This window comes from Mustelus asterias, chromosome 2 (assembly GCF_964213995.1).
Source record: "Mustelus asterias chromosome 2, sMusAst1.hap1.1, whole genome shotgun sequence".
NCBI lineage: Eukaryota > Metazoa > Chordata > Chondrichthyes > Carcharhiniformes > Triakidae > Mustelus > Mustelus asterias.
Window position 1 is genome coordinate 64,662,681 of NC_135802.1, and position 19,895 is coordinate 64,682,575.

Consider the following 19,895-nt stretch of genomic DNA (forward strand, 5'->3'; position numbering starts at 1 on the left):
ACATCCTTGTAAACCTTCTTTGCACTCTTTCAACCTTATTAATATCCTTCCTGTAATTAGGTGACCAAAACTGCACACAATACTCTAAATTCGGCCTCATCAATGTCTTATACAACCTCACCATAACATTCCAACTCTTATACTCAATACTTTGATTTATAAAGGCCAATGTACCAAAAGCACTCTTTACAACCCTATCTACCTATGACGCCACTTTTAGGGAATTATGTATCTGTATTCCCAGATCCCTCTGTTCTACTGCACTCTTCAGTGTCCTACCATTTACGAGTATAGTATATATCTAGTATATTCCACCCTCAATAACAATGCCGGTGTCAAAAAACAATTGCTTATCTACATGGTTGGCCTGAGACTAAAGCATGATCTCAACCTAATGGACTTGGGACTGACTCTAGATCGGACTTTGTCCCTCCAGGAACATCAGAAGAAAACAGCAGCAAAGTTCATAACTAGAAGTTATCTACTCATCAAACTTGTGCATCTGCATGGAGCAGTGTTACTGTGGTGCTCTGGAATCTGAGCACTTGCCCCATCATGCAGCAGATTACTGTGCACCTGCCTCATCAAGGTCATCACACACACATCCTGTTGGCATGAAACTGATTGTAACAATGTGTATCATAACTGGAACTCTCTGCTCAACGCCCCTCCCCTGGCTCCCTATCTTCATGAACATCGCTCTGCCATACATCTGTTGACTGATGTAAACCCACAAGCTGGTTGAAACCATCCATGCTGCACTTCACTTACCACTCCATGATGACCTCTTCAACCCATCTCCTACCTGCACCCCAATGGAGCAGGCTTCCTGAGCAAATTCTACCAGCAAACATCCATTTTGGACCAAGGAATGTGAAACATGGGAAGTCAACAATAAGTTCCTTGCGACAAACCCTATTAGTTGAATGGGCAGCTTTCAACTATCACAGTGAGAGGAGTGGTCCTTGCTAAACAGATTCAGGACAGGACAGGGCCCCTGTGCAGCCAACTTTCACCACTGGGGCCTCAGTACATTCCCCTTATGCACTTGTGGAAAGACACAAACAATGTTGCACATTAATGAGGAGTGTTCCCTCTACTAAGAGGAGGATGAAGCATCTTAAACCTAACAGTTAAAGTACATACCGCAGAGCTTCAGGGATTTGCATTCATTGAAAACATCAGCCAGCATGTTTCCAGCAGTAATTATTCACACATGCACGATTCTCCCATTACGACATGCTACATTTTTGGCACGTCAGGTTGAGAGATATGTGTGTCGGCCATTTTGCGGGATTCGCGCATGCGTTCCTGATGCATGCGTGTCTCCCACCACTGGAAAGCATGTGTGGTCGAGACCACGCTGGTAACCGACGGGAAGATCAGGTAAGTAATTTTAATCTATTTTTTATGTAATTTAAATGTCATTATTGGGCCCAGGACGGAATTCTCCAGGCCCGATAGCATCTCTCACCCCGCCAGGAGTATTTCACTCCAGCGGGGTTTGGAGTAGCTCCCCACATTCGGGGAACTAGTGGGAAACCCTGCTGGAGTGAAGGGGGGGGCAATCAGGGCTCCCCAGGGGGTTGGGAGGCTGCCGGAGATGGAGATCGTCACTGCTAGGTGCAGGGGCTGGAGATTGGGTGCTCTGGAACGGGGGTGTGGAGGGAGGTCGGGCCTGGCCCGGGAATGGTTGTGGAGGCCGCGATCGGGCCATGGGGGTGAGTAGAGGGGCAGCACTGCGGCGGTCCTGAGCTGGCTAGCAAACGGGTGGCTGACGGATCGGGGCCACTGCGCATATGCAGAGTTCTGGAACTGTCAGACTCTGGTGTGATAGGCCCCGCATCCCAAGCTTTTAATGATATTCACAATTGTTACCACTGCATTGCACAGAGCGTGGGAGATCGAGTCTGAACTCCCACTGAAAAACAATCGTGATTTACACCATTTTTCCTGCAAATTCAACACTTAGAATTTTTTTGGGAGAATCGGGCCCATAGTTTCTCTCCCAAATAGTTTCACAGAATCACAGCATATTTACACAATAGAAGGAGGGCTTTCAGACTATTGTGTCTGTTCTGGTTTTCCAAAGGAACAAAACACCTAGTGCCACTCTCCTATCTTCTCCCCATAGCCTTCCCATTCTTTTAAAGATAACAATCCAATTCCTTCTTCAAAAACCTTGATTGAACCTGCGTCCACCACACTCTCAAACAGTGCATTCAAGACTCTACACACTTGCTGTGTGAAAAAGCTTTTTCTCAAGGCACTGCATGGTGGTGCAGTGCTTAGCACTGCTGCCTCACAATGCCAAGAACCTGGTGTGATTCCGGCCTCCCCGTGTCTGCGTGGGTTTCATCCTGGTGCTGCAGCTTCCACCCACAGTTCATAGATGTGCAGGTTAAGTGGACTGGCCATGCTAAATTGCCCCTTAGTGTCCCAAGATGTGTAGGTTTGGTGGATTAGCCAGGGTAAATGTGTACAGCTACAGGGATGGAAATTGGGCGGGGGGGGGGGGGGGGGGGGAGGTGTGGGGGAATGGGAATGGAGGCTGTGTAAGATACTCTTTCAGAGATCAGTGCAGACTTGATGGTTTTCTGTACAAGTTTAACATGGCTTCCTTGTTCTTGTACTCTCTGCACTATTAATAAAGCCTAGGATACTGTATACTTTATTAAACAGTCTCTCAACGTGTCTTGCCACCTTTAGTGATTTATGCACATATATCCCAAGCTCTTCTGCTCTTGCACCTCCTTTAGAATCAGAGTTCAGATTATTTACACTGAAGTTCAAGCACGTTGCTCATCGTTGCTGAAGTGGGAGGTTGTCAGTCGGCTTTTGAAACACAGTGTTTGTGTATACATCACAACCAAGGATAAATTCACCTGGTAATTTGTGTCCACATCAACCCCTCGAGTTAGTTTTGTAAGACAAATGTCCTTCAAACATTCATCTGGTGAGCTTTCCCAGGTTGTTGTGACACTGAAGGCAATTTACAGAATTTTGGCAATGCTGACAACTCATGGCAATGCACTTTATCCAATTGACCCAAGTTCTAGTGTAAATTGTTGATGAAAACAACAGCTTGCAACAGCAAAATGAGAGTAGCAAATACGCAGGAGAATATCTGTTGGCTCCGTTTACTATAACTCGTTAATCTCAGTTTAATTTGTAAACCAGATTAATTTAGTTGAGAAACTTAAAATATGATTATTCTGATCCATTTCTTCACATGGATATTTTGTTGACATGTTTTGTGGTGTGATTTATTGATGTTTATCAACAGATTTTGAAGTAATGATTAATTTTAAACTCTCCTGCACCTGAGGTAAACAGCAGACAACTCTATCAACTGTCACAAGCACAATTTGTGCAGTGTGATATTAGATTCAAATTGAAGTGAGAACTAGCAATGGATGACCACCTGTTAAGTGCCTTATTTAAGAATTAACCAAATAAGAAGATTAATTTGGTGATTGACTCCATTATCTGTTGAGAAACCTTTTGTTCTGACAAGATTCTTTTGATCGTTAGCCTTTCAGCCTAATTGTTAGCCTTTCTCCAACCCTTATCCCTATCCACCAGTAGTTTTATAAATTGGTCAATCCTAAACCTAATGTCACTATTAATAGGAGGATTTAACCTTTTCATCTGAATGTAAAGTCATGTTTGAATTTTGCCTCTGTTTTGTCATCTTATTCTCTTATAATTTAGGAAAACAAAATGCAAAATGGCATGTTCTTTTCAACACCGCTCACGGCTCATTCCACACTAAGTGAAGCTTCTTTGAAATCTACATCTCAGTTTCAGTTTGTGTCAGTAGAAGGTTAAAGTGCAGCTGATGTAATAAAACATTTCTGGTCCTCTTTGAGATAAGTGAGGATCTCAGATCTGTTCAGAAGCTGTTTACCTCCCTTGACACACAGATGTTTCTGCCCTGGCTGATTACATCTTCAGACATTTTTTATCACTTTGAGACAGAACATGTCAGGTTCCAAGTTGGAAGAGATGGTTGTTTTGAATCCCATTTCAAAAAGCAGTAATTGAAATACTCAGCATTACCAAGGGCAGACTGTATATAGAATACTTAATGGATGTTGTTGCACATCTAAACAGGATCATTATTTATTTTTAAGCTTTTCAGGTACTGTGATTTTTTTTTAAAATTAGTTCCTTTAACTCTTTCTAAACTGCATATCCCCTCTGTTGGGAGGGTAGGCAGGGGAATCTCCTCCCAGATCTACACTTTGCCATGATTGATTAATAGGAGATTGATCCAGAGTGACTTTTCCTCTGCTTTCCCCTCCTTTACTGTGGAAAGCACCTCCGCAAGGTGTCTGAAAATAATTGAAATCAGTCCTTGGGTGTGAAATCACGGATGTTAATTTGTGTTCTTCCATTTTGTGACAGTGTATGCTGACAATTTCAGAACATTTTAATAGGTATATAGTTTGATGTTCGTTCAGTTAAGTTCCATTCTAGCTTGCCTGCAATCGAAGAGACAAATCTTATCTGTCATTCTCATATAGTTGAAGTGCACCACAGTTAAAGGACTAACAATGACAAGCTGAAACAGTGTTGTTCCAGCATGATTCAGTGAGGGCACATGGCTTACCTATTAGCATCCCATACAAGTGCCCCTGTTTTGCATTGTAAGTGACACCAGGATTCATTTTGTGAACCAATTATTCTTCTTTCACTCGTCTCTACATATGAGCAGCAAAATTCGATGCAATCAAGTGAATTAGAAAGCATGCACCTTGCAGTAAAAATAAATCCCAGGCTACATGCAGAATCTCACAACCTATTTGGAGTCATTTTAAAAATTAATACAAACTACTCAATGTTTTATGTCCTTTTTTGGTGTTCTTAGTTGGTGCTTGGTAACCATTATAATTAAACATGTAGCAATTCTGCAAAGGTAATTAAATCCACAGAGAAAATCTCTTAACAAATAGATTTGAAAATGAGAACATGTTTACAAGCAATTCCCTATCTGGTAAGACAGATGCCGGCATTGGACTGGGGTAAGCACAGTAAGAAGTCTCACAACACCAGGTTAAAGTCCAACAGGTTTATTTGGTAGCACAAGCCACTAGCTTTCGGAGCGCTGCTCCTTCATCAGGTGAGTGGGAGTTCTGTTCACTAACAGGGCATGTAAAGACACAAACTCAATTTACAAAATAATGGTTGGAATGCGAGTCTTTACAGGTAATCAAGTCTTAAAGATACAGACAATGTGAGTGGAGAGAGGGTTAAGCACAGGTTAAAGAGATGTGTATTGTCTCCAGCCAGGACAGTTAGTGAGATTTTGCAAGCCCAGGCAAGTCGTGGGGGGTTACAGATAGTGTGACATAAACCCAAGATCCCGGTTGAGGCCGTCCTCATGTGTGCAGAACTTGGCTATCAGTTTCTGCTCAGCGATTCTGCGTTGTCGTGTGTCATGAAAGGATGTCCCGAGGCATGGTACATTGGGGAGACCATGCTGATGCTACGACAACGGATGAATGAACACCGCTCGACAATCACCAGGCAGGAGTGTTCTCTTCCTGTTGGGGAACACTTCAGCAGTCACAGGCATTCAGCCTTTGATCTTCGGATAAGCATTCTCCAAGGCGGCCTTCACGACACACGACAATTTATTTATGCCCAAAGCTGTTCATAAAGCCTGTTAATGAACTATAAATAATGGTTACCCTGTCTATCTGGTCTAATTTCTTATCAGACTGTGAAGCAGTGTTTTTCACTAAAGTAATTCCTGTTCTACTCCCACGGACTAATTAAGTTAGGTTTCAGCAGAGTGCTACTTAAGTAAGAAATCATAGAAACCCAACAGTGCAGAAAGAGGCCATTTAGCCCATCGAGTCTGCACCGACCACAATCCCACCCAGGCCCTACCCCCATATCCCTACATATTTACCCGCTAACCCCTCTAACATACGCAACTCAGGATTCTAAGGGGCAATTTTAGCATGGCCAATCAACCTAACCCTCACATCTTTGGACTGTGGGAGGAAACCGGAGCACCCGGAGAAAACCCACACAGACACGAGGAGAATGTGCAAACTCCACACAGACAGTGACCCAAGCCGAGAATCGAACCTAGGTCCTTGGAGCTGTGAAGCAGCAGTGCTAACCACCGTGCTCCGGGCTGCCCATCCAATTGGTTTAATAAGGTTGAATGAAAGCCTAACACAGTAAAGACTCGCATTCCAACCATTATTTTGTAAATTAAATTTATAAATAGGTCTTTATATGCCCTGTTTGTGAACAGAACTCCCACTTACCTGATGAAGGAGCAGCGCTCCGAAAGCTAGTGGCTTTTGCTACCAAATAAACCTGTTGGTCTTTAACCTGGTGTTGTGAGACTTCTTACAAGACAGTATAGATTAGAAATCAGAGAGCTGAACATTAAAAAAATAGGAAAAAGAACAGGCCATTCAGCCCTTTAAGCCAGTTCTCCCATTCAATAAGGTTGTTGCTGATCTTTTATCTCAACCCCATCTTCTGGTCCAGATCTAGAATGGCAGACATGTACAAAGCTCTTCCTTTCGTCGTCTTCTTCTACTTCTCAGTGCCCCAAATCTTTTTGACTTCTCGAACACTTAGAAATGTTGGACTGGAGTTTTCCTTGAGAATTCTTTTCCAATGCCTGCTGCACTGAGTTCTCCAAAAGTCGCTTAGTTTATCCTCTTTTTTTCAGGGGTAGAATTGGTTGGATTATGAGGAAGGTCATTTTCCCTATTACTTTATTTCAAAATACAATTGTGGTAGCATGGCCCCTTTAAGGAGGTGATCCCTGAGGGCCACTTGATTGGGCTGGACCCTGTGGAGAGACAGCATGGGAACCCGAACCAATCAGGGTCTGCCTCCTGTGTTGGGGAGGAACCTCAGTTGGAGCCAGGGAGGAGAAAAGAGTAGACCTTTAATACAGTTCTGTCAGACCTTTGTTTGTATATACTGTTCACAATAAACCCTTTATAATTTGAAGCCAAAATGCGTCACGTTCAATATTATTATAATCGTATAAAACATTGAGTTCTTTGTCAAAACCTTGGGTTGAAAATGCAGGAGGGAAGTATACAGTAAGTGGCAGAAGCCTTGGAAGTATTAAAATACAGAGGGATCCAGGCTCTGTATAGGTCCACAGTTTCCTGAAAGTGGCAACGCAAGTGGAGAAGGTGGTCAAAAAGTTGTATGGCATGCTTACCTTCATCGGTTGGGGCATAGCGTATAAAAATTGGCAAGTCATGTTGCAACAGTATAGAACTTTTGTTAAGCCACATTTGGAATTTTGCATACAAACTTGCTTTGTTTTCACTTGAACATTGGAGGCTGAGGGGGCGACCTGATAGAAGTTTACAAAATTATGAGAGGCATGGATAGAATGAATAGTCAGAGTATATTTCCCAGGATATAAATGTCAATTACTAGGGGACATAGGTTAAAGGGGGAAAATTTACAGATATAAGGCGCAATTTCTTTTACAGGGTAGTAAGTGCCTGGAATGCACTGCTGGAGGAGGTGGAAGAAGCAGATACAAATAGCACCATTTAAGAGGCATCCTGACAGATACACGAATAGGCAGGGAATAGAGGGATATGGACCTGTAGGGGCAGAAGGTCTTTAGAGAGGCATCATGGGTCAGCACAGGCTTGGTGGGCTGAAGGGCCTGTTCCTTGATTGTACTTTCTTTGAAAAACCCATCTTTAATGTCATTTTCCAGTCATTAACTTCTTGCTTCTGACATTGATCAATCACCCTTACCTCATCCTTTCCTTAACACATCTAAAGTCGTTCCCCATGATCAGTTCCATCCTCCCAAGAACCATTTCACCTCCAGCCATCAAAGCTAACTTGGAGAAATTTCATCAATTTGTGTATGTCCTATCACCATTTATTTATGCCCAAAGCTGTTCATAAGGCCTGTTAATGAACTATAAATAATGGTTACCCTGTCTATCTGGTCTAATTTCTTATCAGACTGTGAAGCAGTGTTTTTCACTAAAGTAATTCCTATTCTACTTCCACGGACTAATTAAGTTAGGTTTCAGCAGAGTGCTACTTAAGTAAGGTTGAATGAAAACCTAACACAATTTTGTAATATGTTTGTTTGTACTACGTATCTACCCAATTTCTCTCCCATTAAGCCTGATCTGAGCATAAACCTCTTTCTGAGCTAGGTACAGCCCTCAGTACACCAGGTGCGGTCTCACTGAAATCCGATATAGTTGGAGTAAGATATTTTTACACTTATGCTTCGAATTGTTTGTAATAAGGGCTGACAAACAATTTTCATTCTTAATTGCTTGCTTGTTTTACCTACGTGTTGGCTTTCTATAATTCAAATAGAAGAATACCCAGGTTCCTCTTGAATACCAGCTTGAATATTCCCCATTTGAATAATGATCTACTTTTTATTATTTTTCCAAACTTTCCACTGCGCAGTATTATATACCATGTTCTTGTGCACTCAGTTTACTGTCCATATCTCTTTGCAGTGTCCTCATCATTACGTTCTCACTTAACTTTGCCTCATCAGCAAACCTCAATACGTTATACTTAGAGCACTCATCTGACTCATTGATGTAGATTATAAATAGCTACAGCCCAAGCACTGATCCTTGTGATACTCTGTTACAGCCTTATAAACCAAAAATCACTATAGTTTTCTGCCTATTGCCCAATCCTCGATCCATTCCAATATATTACCCCCAGAAATCTTTGTATTGTTCAATAACCTCTTGTGTGGCAACTTGTGGAACTATTTTTGTAAGCCAAATACACTAATGCATTTGTTTTCCCTTATCTACCCTGCTAGTTACAATGTCGAAAAACTTTTAACAGTTTCTTCAAAGATAACGGCCAAAGTTTTCCCTTCGGTGAGATCTTCTAGTCCCACCGATGGCAACCCATTCTGGTCCCACCGATGGTAACCCCTGCCGCAGGTTCCCCAATGGTGAATCATGCGAACACAAGGAAAAACCATTGACAGTAGTGGGGCCAAAAGACCCAGTTGCCAGCCAATCGTGTGTCTTTCCGCTTACGCAAAACATGCCTGGGGGGACAGAAAACCCTACCCAATGTGTGGAATATTCTGGCTGTTCACGCCAGTGAGATTCTCTGCTCCCACTGCTGTGAACGGAGATTTGGCTGAGCGCCAAATTCTCTATCATCATTTGCAACAGCAACAGGGCATGAACAGCCGGAGGATTCAGCCCAATATCTCCTTCATATATCCATGTTAACTTTGCCGATTGTATTATGATTTTCAAAGTGCCCTGTTACCATGTTCCCAATAGATTCTAGCATTCTGCCTAATACTAATATCAAGTTAAATAACATAGTCGGGATTTTACGACTTCACTTGTGCGAGGCTCGTAAAATCCCGTAAAATGTAGGCCAACAGAGAATTCCGTTCTATGAGCCTTGCCCGCCCCAATTCCAGGACAGGTGGGGCAGTAAAATTCCAGCCCATATGTTTTATGTTTGCTCTCTGCCTTCTTCTTGAATACAGTAAGAAGTCTCACAACACCAGGTTAAAGGATGGCACTGGAATGCACTGCTGGAGGAGGTGGAAGAAGCATATCGACACAGACATCAAGTTTCTACAAACATGCAAGAAAGCAGACAAGATACCGAAACTTTAACCTGGTGTTGTGAGACTTCTTACTGTGTTCACCCCAGTCCAACACCGGCATCTTCTTCTTGAATAGCAGAATAACCTTATCTACCTTCCTATTCATGGAGGCCAGTCAATTTTCCAACAGAGTGTAGAGAATTCTGGAGAATCGAAACCAATAATCCACTGTCACTATAGCTACTTCTTTAAAAGAAAACCCATAATACAGGCCATCACCCTAATGGAATTTATCAATTTTTAGGCATGTTAATTTCAACAGTACTGTAGCTTGCATTGATTTCTTTAAGTTCCTCATTCTTACTAGGCTCTTATTTCCTCATTATTTCTCCAATGTTTTTGTGCTTTCTACTATGAAGACACATACAGAGTATTCATTTAATGGGTGTGATTTTCCAGCCCTGCCCATCACCATGATCGTCCACTCCTGCCAAAAGTCAAATCCAGATTACCTCCCAGATGATGAAATTGAAAATTGAATTTCACTTCACAGAAGGTGGCCTTCGGCCTCTTGCTCCTAGATGAACTCTCTAAATATTTCCATTCTCCTGCCTTTTTCTCACACATTTAAAAAATTTGTTATCCACTTCTCTTCTAATAGGTGTTATGGAGCTATTTCCAACACAATTCATGACAAGGATTCCATGTCCCAGTAACCAGCCACATTAAAAAAAACTCCTTTTATTATTTTTGACGATGATAGATTTGAAGATAGGGGATGCTCTTCTGCATTCTGAGTGAAGGCACATTACTGGGGCAGAGGAGATGATATTTTAACCAGCAGAAGTAGTTTTTCCCTCTTTCCCTCGTCCTTAGCAATTTACAACTTCTCCATCAGTCACCTAATTTTTTTTTTATACTTTTCCAATTCAATCAAATCAAATCCAATTCAGAGTCTCAACAAGTTGAGACATTTCAGATCCAGGCTGACAAGACAGGACGGGAGACCAAAACCACCCTGTCCTGGGCCTGATCTACATGAGTCAAGCTGATTGGAGAAGGGGGAGGATCCTCCTCCAAGACTTGAGCTCATTTGCATCTTAGCCAAAAGGCCGAGATGCCGCTTTTAAAAATTGCTTCATATGAAACACATGAAGCTTCAGTGTAACCTAATGACCTCAACCAAGTGCAGGCGATCCATACTACACTTGATCTTAGCCAAAAGGCCGAGAAGCGATCCATCAGTCACCTAATGCTTCTCTGCGCTAATGCATGGTGCCTCAGTTACTTTTATGTTATAATCTAACTGTGAAAAGTTGCTTGTATAGCTGCACTTTTCTGTAATTATGGCTGTGAATAGTGGTGTGTAGCTTCTCTACAAAGGTCATTACTCAATGATGATAAAAGTGGAGAAATGCAATTCACAGAGGACTTTCTTCCCAACCAAAGCAGAAACAGAAACGATAGCACAGAAGGAGATAATTTAATGTACTGTAAATTATGCGAATGCTGGCCCTTCAAGGTAGACACATCTAATTTAATTTCTCCAGGGGCAAAAACTTTCTGTGAAGCTTGTATTAGTGACTCTGACACCTTCTAGTGGCCAATATTTCAAAATAGATAAATACCCTGCTTTGTAAATGCCACTCGCATTCCCCGACATTAGGCACTGGGTTAGGCTGCATTGCAGGACAAACAAAATGTGAACACCACTGTTTTATGTGGGAAATGTGTGTTGTCTGTGCGAATTTATCAGTTTGTGGGTACATGCTGTGTATATGCATTTGTTCCCGTTGTGAATATTTACACGCTGTTTTTGTTGCATGCTGTTTAGATACTGAATTCAAAAACAGGAACAAATGGAACTGGTGATTATATATTATGTTACTTCCCACACCCTTGTGCACTCTTCTATGCAAACAGGGGCATGTTGCATGACGGCATCTGTTTAAGAAGGTGTTACTGTGCTGGAGAAATATGATATTTAATGAACCCCTTGTGATGTCTTTTCCTGATAGTAAGAGCAATGGTGCAGTTTAAAAGTATGAAAACTTGACTTTAATGTTTCCCCTCTTTGTGAGTCAAAACGCTGCAGCAGAAAGCATTTCTCTCACTCACTGATTAAATACTTGTCTTCTTTCACCGATGTATGTCTAGTTGCACTGTGTATGCTAGATTCTGCAACATTCTTGATTCACTGTGGTGAATTACTGAAGTATTGCAGTCTCCCTCATGTAACATTCATCAAAAGTAACAAATTACTTCTATGAAGTCTCCATGATGGCGAAAATAAAATGTTTATGCCTTAAGCTCATAACCTCAAAAATCCCATATAGAATTTAATAGCAGCCCAGTAGTGTTGTATCAAGTTCACAAGAGACTGCACAAACATGAGGGGCAGTTTTTTTCTGACTACACATTTTGCATTTCACACAATGGCCTCTATTGTTGAAGGGGAAAATAAATCGTGTACGTTCCTGTCAATTTGGCACGATTGTCACAACAGCGATGGTAACATTCCAGCCCACTTCTTCCAGAGATGATGAAGGTCCTCATCAGGTTGCTACCTAAGTCAGGGTTCTAAACATTTTTTTTAAGAGTTCTCTCAACTATCTAGCTCTAATGATGGTGTCTACTGCATAGAAACATACATGTAAATTAAGAAACTGTCAAAATATGAAAATAGCTCCAAATGATTCCTGACAGGAATTGAGTTGCAGGCCTGATTTGTGGCCAAGGTCATTGTTTCACAAAAACTGAATATGATTTAAAAAATACAAATTATTTCAGGAATTTCACCAGTATTTTCACATCATATTTCTCATTTCACAGCCTTTATCAGTGGAAAAATGAAACCTAAAGGTCTTTTCCATAATACAAGAAATAAGTGATTATACCGAGAATCGACAGCATGTGAGCTTATTGTAACTGAAGCCACAGGTATCCATCAATTGTATTGTCGAGAAAAGTATATGAAAGAATATTTTTTACTGTGGTAGATCGAGAAGTTGTATGAAGGGTTCATGAGAATTGAATACGCAAGGTTAGTGGGGGAGAGGAGGTGGGAACCGTGCATATGCAATGAAAAATTTCATTTTTTGGCACTGGACTCATTTCACAGTAATTTGGAATATATTGTGCTCCAGCTTTTTGAAGCAGAATCACAGAATTTGTTTACTGCAGAAGGAGGCAATGTGGCTAGTCTGCCCTAGCTCTCCAAATGATCATTGTGACATGGTGCCATTCTCCTGCCTTTTCTCCAGACCCCTACACATTGTTTCTATTCAAATAATCATCCAATGCCGTTTTGAATTCCTCCACTACACTTCCAGACAGTGCATTCCAGACCTTAATCACTTGTGAAAAATATTTTTCCTTCATCCCAATTGCTTCTTTTGCAAATCACTTTAAACCTGTGCCCTCTCGTTCTTGATCCTTTTATGAGCGGGAACAGTTTCTTCCTGTCTCTTCTATCTCACCCCCTCATGATTTTGAGCATCTCTATCAAATCTCCTCTCAGCCACCTTTTCTCCAAGGAGAAGAATTCCAACCTCGCCAATCTTGCTTCAAAATTGAAGTTTCCCATCCCAAAATAATCATCTACAGCCCTCTTGAATGCCTCGATTGAACCTGCCTCCACCTCACTTCCAGGCAGTGCATTCCAGAGTTTAACCACTGGCTGTGTGAAAAAGTTTTTTCTGATATCACATTTGCTTCTTTTGCAAATCAGTTCAAAACTGTGCCCTCTTGTTCTCCATCCTTTTATGAGCAGGAACAATTTCTCCCTATCTACGCTGTCCAGCCCCATCATGATTTTGAACACTTTCATCAAATCTCTTCTTAGCCTTCTTCTCGCCAAGAATAGACTAGCTCAGGAAGGATTACAGGTATTTAAAATATTTAGATTAAGTAGTTGTTACAAGGGCAATTAACCCTTGATTTTTGATGATTGAAAGGTAAGATACGGACATTGTGACATAGTTGAGTTCAGGGTGGCACGGTGATACAGCGGTTAACACTACGGCCTCACAGTGCCAGGGACCTGGGTCCGATTCTGCCCTTGGGTAACTGTCTGTGTGGAGTTTGCATGTTCTCCCCATGTCAGCGTGGGTTTCCTCTGGGTGTTGTGGTTTCCTCCCACAGTCCAAAGATGTGCAGGTTAGGTGGATTGGCCATGCTAAGTTGCCCTTTAGTGTCCCAGGTTGTATCGGTGAGGGACATTAATCATGCTAAATTGCCAATTAGTGTCTAAAGATGCGTGGGTTAGGTGGATTAGCCATGATAAATGAGCAGGGTTACTGGGAGAGGGTATGGTGTGGGCTTGGGTGGAATGTTCGAAGAAATGGTGCAGATTCGATGAGCCAATTGGCCTCTTCCTGCTAAAGCGGTTGTATGGTGTGGATGATAGTTTCAGCAGCAGGATGGTCTAGAGCAGAGACAAAGGTGGGCAACATTATGGAGGTGGGTGCTATTTTTGCCATGGTAATTAATGATGCTCAGGGTCAAGAAAGAGCATCGATATTACCAATAGTCTGATTGATCCTGAGCTTGTAGCAAGAGGATGACATGAAATCAGTGACATGAATATAGAGATTGTCCTGAGGGTGAAGGCAAAGCCTGACGATTGAATCCAAAACTTTCTTAGTCTGACTTAAGCTTTTTCTGATTAATCCATCAAATACAGCTCCAAGTGTCTGGCCTCCAATCGCTGGCCTCCTTCCCTCTGTCACAGGTGAGTGCAGAGTGGCAAAGGGACCACTGCCCTTTGGGCAGTGTCAGGGGCCAGGCTGGCACTGGCAAGCTTGCAATGCCCAGAGTGCACTCACCCTTACCCCCCGACCTCCTGAGGGGCCTCCATGGCCCCCCTTCACTCCAGCAGGGTCAGGCCACCAGCTCCCTGCAAGTGGGGAACTGTTGTAAACCCCGTTAGAGTGAAACACGCCTGGCGGGCGCGAGGAGTGGCGAGCGGGCCCAGAGACTTCAGTCCCGGGTCCACGAATGACATGTAAATTCACATTTGCATAATTTATACAGTTCCGTGCCGATATCTGGCATGGAGCTGATGGTGCTGGAAATCCGACGGCCAGAGACTCACGGACGCCATGTCGCCCAGCGGAGAGCCGGCGAAACGGCCCCTGCTTGAGTGTCCCGGTCCGCTATGCTGATAAAGCAGTGCAGTAGGCTGGGAGAATCGCCCCTAATATTTGTTGCTCTGATTTTGCTGAATAAGGCTTCTATTGACCTGTTAGGTGGAAATTTCCACTCTGTGCAGAGTGTCAGTTTGAGCAGAAAAACCGCCATGTGTCTCTTCAGTTGCACAGCTGAGGTATTGCTCCAGATTCTCTGGTACTCTGTGCACAGAGAATCGAGGGGTGTGGTTTGGGCCATCACTTGGTAGAGTTGGCAACACTAGCTCCACAGAATTGGGCACCATGATCTGTGTTAGAAGAAAATTCTCACCCCACAGACACGGGGAACGCCCCCCTCCCTCCAACCACCCACCCACACATGAACCAAACCTGAACCTATCAGGGAGGATCCCTCTGGGGATGCAAAGCTCACTTTCACCCTCAGAGGAGAGGGACATGGCCTGACAGTGCCAACCTGTGCTGGGGGCAGGTCATAGGGGGAGCCTCACGTGCGGGGACTCATTTATTGGTGTTGGCGGGGAGAGGGATATGGACATGCAGACGATGGGGATGCTAGGGATGATTAGGAGGTAGGGGAATGATGCCAGGGATGATCAGGAGGGAGGGGTGTTGCCAGCGATAATCGTGGTGGCATCGGGTGGAGAGCCCACAGATAGCTTGGCAGATTGGTGCAAACCACGCCCACTTTTATTTGGCAATCTCCACTCTGTGCCTTGTAATTCCCTGAGAGACCAAATATCTGTCTATTCCAGTCTCAAGTGTATTCAACGATAGAGCATCCACAACCCCCTGGGGTACAGAATTCCAAAAATTCGCAACCCTTTAGGTGAAGTAATTTCTTCTCATCTCAGTCCTAAATGATTGGCCCCTTAGACTGAGAATGAGCCCCATGTTTTAGACTCACCGGCAGTGGAAACAATCACTTACATCTATCCTATCAAGCCACTTTTGTAGATTTCAATGAGATCACTTCTCATTCTTCTAAACTCCAGAGAATATAGGCCCAATTTATTTGACCTCTCACCATTAGGACAACCCCTCAAACCCGGGACCAATCTAGTGAATCTTTGCTGTATCACATCTTTTTCTATGTATTCCTTAATGAGATCATTGAATTTCTTGCAGCGGGTACCCTCCCTCTGGCTGGTTACCTTTTCAGCGACGTCCAGGTCTGTGTGCATGCAGAGCTCATCTCTTCCTCCCATCCAGGGGGGACCATATTTCTCTCATTTTAACGAACAGCATGATCTCCATGATATCTGTAAGAACTGGGGGCCAGGGAAGAGAGGTAGGAGGTGGTCGATCTTCCCATGTTGACACTCTGTCAGTATATTTGTTCTCCCTCTCCTGATGATTGTTGAATGGATCCTTTCTGTCCTTTGGTAGTAGCTCTTTAAATCCTGAGGCTTCCACAGTTAAGTGTGGCTCAACATCACCCCAGACTTTTTTTGAAGTGGGATGCTTCAGCTGTGGTTCAGTTAAGAAACCACTGCACAGCCCACTTCCCAACCTTTCTGGCATAATGTTTGGCCCAAAATGTCTGCTGCTGTTGCTGTCCCATTTTACAGAATGTGCTTGAAGATTGAATGATCTTTTCTGTGTGGTTTAAATTGCCTTCATTATAATACCAGTGCCTGTAAGCTGATGCAAGATTTGTTTTTAATAAAAGTGTGAGAAGTGCCTTGGCAAAGCTGCTGCAATATAAATTAGATTTGTAGAAGCTTAAATCGATATAATTCTGATTATTAGTAGATCATAAGGATTTGAAATTTAGATTTAGACAATGGATTTGATCCTGAGAATCTGCTGCATTTACAGTGGTGGAATATTTTTTGGTTAAGGAGTAGTCTTTCAAGAAGCCTTTATATGTCACTTAAACAGTATTATACATAGCATAGAAACAGGCCTTTTGAGTCAACAAGTCCATGCTGGTGTTTACGTAGTTGGCTCCTCCCAACCTACCCTAGGATAATCCTCTATTTCCTTCTCCCTTATAAGCTTAAATTCATCTATACTATTCATCTCAACAAAGGACAAAACAGCCCACTTGACTAGTACCCTATTCACAACAATTCACTCCCTACACTGCTGACAAACAGTGGCAGCAGTGTGTAGAATCTTCAAGATGCACTGCAAAAACTCACCAAGATTACTTCGGCAACCACAACCATCCAGAAGGACAAAGGCAGCAGATACCTGGGAATGCCACCACTTGGAAGTTCCCCTCCTAGTCAGTTACCATCCTGTCTTGGAAATATATCACTTTTCCTTCGCTGGATCGAAATCCTGGAACTCCCTCCCTAACAGTACTGTGGGTGTGTGCCTACACCTCAGGGACTGCAGCAGTTTAATTAGGCAGCTCCTTCAACATCAACTAAGGAAGTGCAATAAATGCTGGCCTAGCCAGTGATACCCACATCCTGTAAATTAATATCTAAAACTAAATACTGTGGGAGCAAATCCTGCATTCCGTTCTGGGTAATGAAATGTCTTCTGAATTACTTATTTGATTTCTTGGTGAATATCTTATATTGCTAACCTCTATAGTTTTACTCTTCACCACAAGTTGAAACACTTTCCATCATGTGCCTGTTCTGTCAAACCTTCAGAATCTTCAAGACCACTATTAGGTTTCAACCTTTCCTCCCAAGGAAAAAGAGACCCAGCCTATCAATCAGCGCCTGTTATGTATAGCCATGCATTTCTGGTACCATCTATCGAAATCTTCTCTGCACCCTCTCAAGTGCTTTTATATCCTTTGTATAATATAACAAAAAGGATTGTGTTGTCTAATTGAGGTTTGGTAGAAGTTTAGCGTAACTTCTTTACTATTCAGTGCCCCCCTAGAAATAAATCCTAATGTCCTAATTACATATCATTCTTTCAGGAATCCCTTGCTCACCAAATAGAACTTGTACTGCTATGATGATTATTATACCTCTCAAATCTTTTCCAGTCCATAGAAACAAAGCTTCAGTTCTGCAATGTAAATGTGCTCTTTGCTCTCCTATATGTTTGTGAAATTTAGAACTTGACAACTTGGCAAGAAAGGAAACTTGGATACCTTTGATGCCAGATGTCTTCAATGGATTCCAAGCATGCACTGGTGGGATTTCATACCCAGCACTGAAGTAATAAAATGCTCCGAACAGCCTCCAGTTTCATCCATCATCTTCAAAAGATGGCCGAGTTGACTTTGCAATGTTAACTGACATCCATCATTGCAGCCATTCTATCAGGTCATACAGTTGGCTCCTGCTCCATATAGAAAAAGAGAGCAACCCAAGATGTACTGGTACCAGACTGGCAGTAGAAATCTCGAGCTAGTCAACAGAAGCTGGAGAGACACGTGAACATTGACTGTGGACAGGAAAGGATGGACTGCTTAGCCTCATGCCTCCCTAGATGCGGGTACGACTAAATCTAAGTTTAAAGTCTAGCCTGGGATTCCACTCGTTAACAACAGTTTGGTGTGGGTGGAAAGAAATAGCATGGAAAAATGTGGAAGTTTATGCCCAAGTGAATTGGTTCCGTAACTGTAGCTGAAACCTTCCAGCCTTTTACGCCAGCAGGATCTCCCGGCCCCACTGACGTGAATGGAGATTTCAATGGCTCGCTGGCCCTGTTGCGAGTTTGGGATGAGAAAATTCCAACCTACATTTCACTTGGGTCAACATGTCATTGCAGCGAGAATGCGGGAGCGATCCGCGCCAGTCTCTGGCACGTTCCACACCACAATCGTCCGACGCTCAATCACTTTTTGGGAGGAGTGGTAAGCTGCACACTGGTACTTGGGGGTGGAGGGAGGGCCTAAACACGCCAGTGAGCCTGACTTCAGAGCACTCGGGTGACACTAAGATGGGTGGAAGAACAAAGTGTGCAGAGGACGCTGAAAGTCTGCAAAGGGATATAGATAATCTAAGTGAGTGGGCGAGGGCCTGGCAGATGGAGTAAATGTTGGTAAATGTGAGGTCATCCATTTTGGTAGGAATAACAGCAAAATGGACTATTATTTAAATGGTAAAAAATTGCAGCATGCTGCTGTGCAGAGGGATCTGGGTGTCCTTGCGCAGGAATCTCAAGGAGTTGGTTTGCAGGTGCAGCAGGTAATTAAGAAGGCAAATGGAATTTTGTCCTTCATTGCTAGAGGGATGGAGTTTAAAACAGCGAGATTATGTTGCAGCTGTGTAAGGTGCTGGAGTACTGTGTACAGTTTTGGTCTCCTTACTTGAGAAAGGATATACTGGCACTGGAGGGGGTGCAGAGGAGATTCACTAGGTTGATTCCAGAGTTGAGCGGGTTGGCTTTTGAGGAGAGACTGAGTAGACTGGGGCTATACTCATTGGAATTCAGAAGAATGAGGGGAGATCTTATAGAAACATATAAGATTGTGAAGGGAATAGATAAGATAGAATCAGGGAAGTTGTTTCCACTGGTGGGTGAAACTAGAACTAGGGGCCATAGCCTCAAAATAAGGGGAAGCAGATTTAGGACTGAGTTGAGGAGGAACTTCTTCACACAAAGAGTTGTGAATCTGTGGGATTTTGAAGCAGCTGAGGCTACCTCATTGAATGTTTTTAAGGCAAGGATAGATAAATTTTTGAACAGTAAAGGAATTAAGGGTTATGGTGAGTGGGTGGGTAAGTGGAGCTGAGTCCACGAAAATATCAGCCATGATCTTATTGAATGGCGGAGCAGGCTCGAGGGGCCAGATGGCCTACTCCTGCTCCTAGTTCTTATGTTCTTATGTTCATTTTGAAAGGGTGCCCCGACCTGACAGTGCACTGGGAGACCCCAACCCACCCTCCAACAGACATTGGAAACCCCCTCATCCGTGGCATGTTTCCCCCACTTCCTTACCGGCATTGGGGCCCTTCAGATGAGACCCCTGCCTGACCCCTGACATGCCCCCAACATGCTGCTCCATCATGACTGCCTTCATGATCCACCCCTGCACAACCCTGTTTGGCACCAGGCGCAAAGCTGAAGTTTCGGCCTGCACACTATTTTCCAGGATCGGCACAATCTGTGCCAGGCACAGCGAGGTCAGAAAATTGCCCCCACTGTTTTACTCCAGATCAAAAGTTCCTTCGTCTGAAGATTATACTATTTTTAAAAATTAAAACATGAGTCAGTTTTTTACGGGAGACCATGGCGTAGTGGTA

General features: G+C 43.1%; 1 protein-coding gene and 1 pseudogene across 1 annotated transcript in view; one reads left to right on the forward strand and one right to left on the reverse strand.

Moving 5' to 3' along the window:
- LOC144508500 (contactin-associated protein-like 2) overlaps window positions 1–19,895 on the forward strand; it is a 1,535,312-nt gene that overhangs the window by 747,864 nt on the left and 767,553 nt on the right. The window lies entirely within an intron of this gene.
- On the reverse strand, window positions 10,639–10,818 carry LOC144481843 (U2 spliceosomal RNA; annotated as a pseudogene).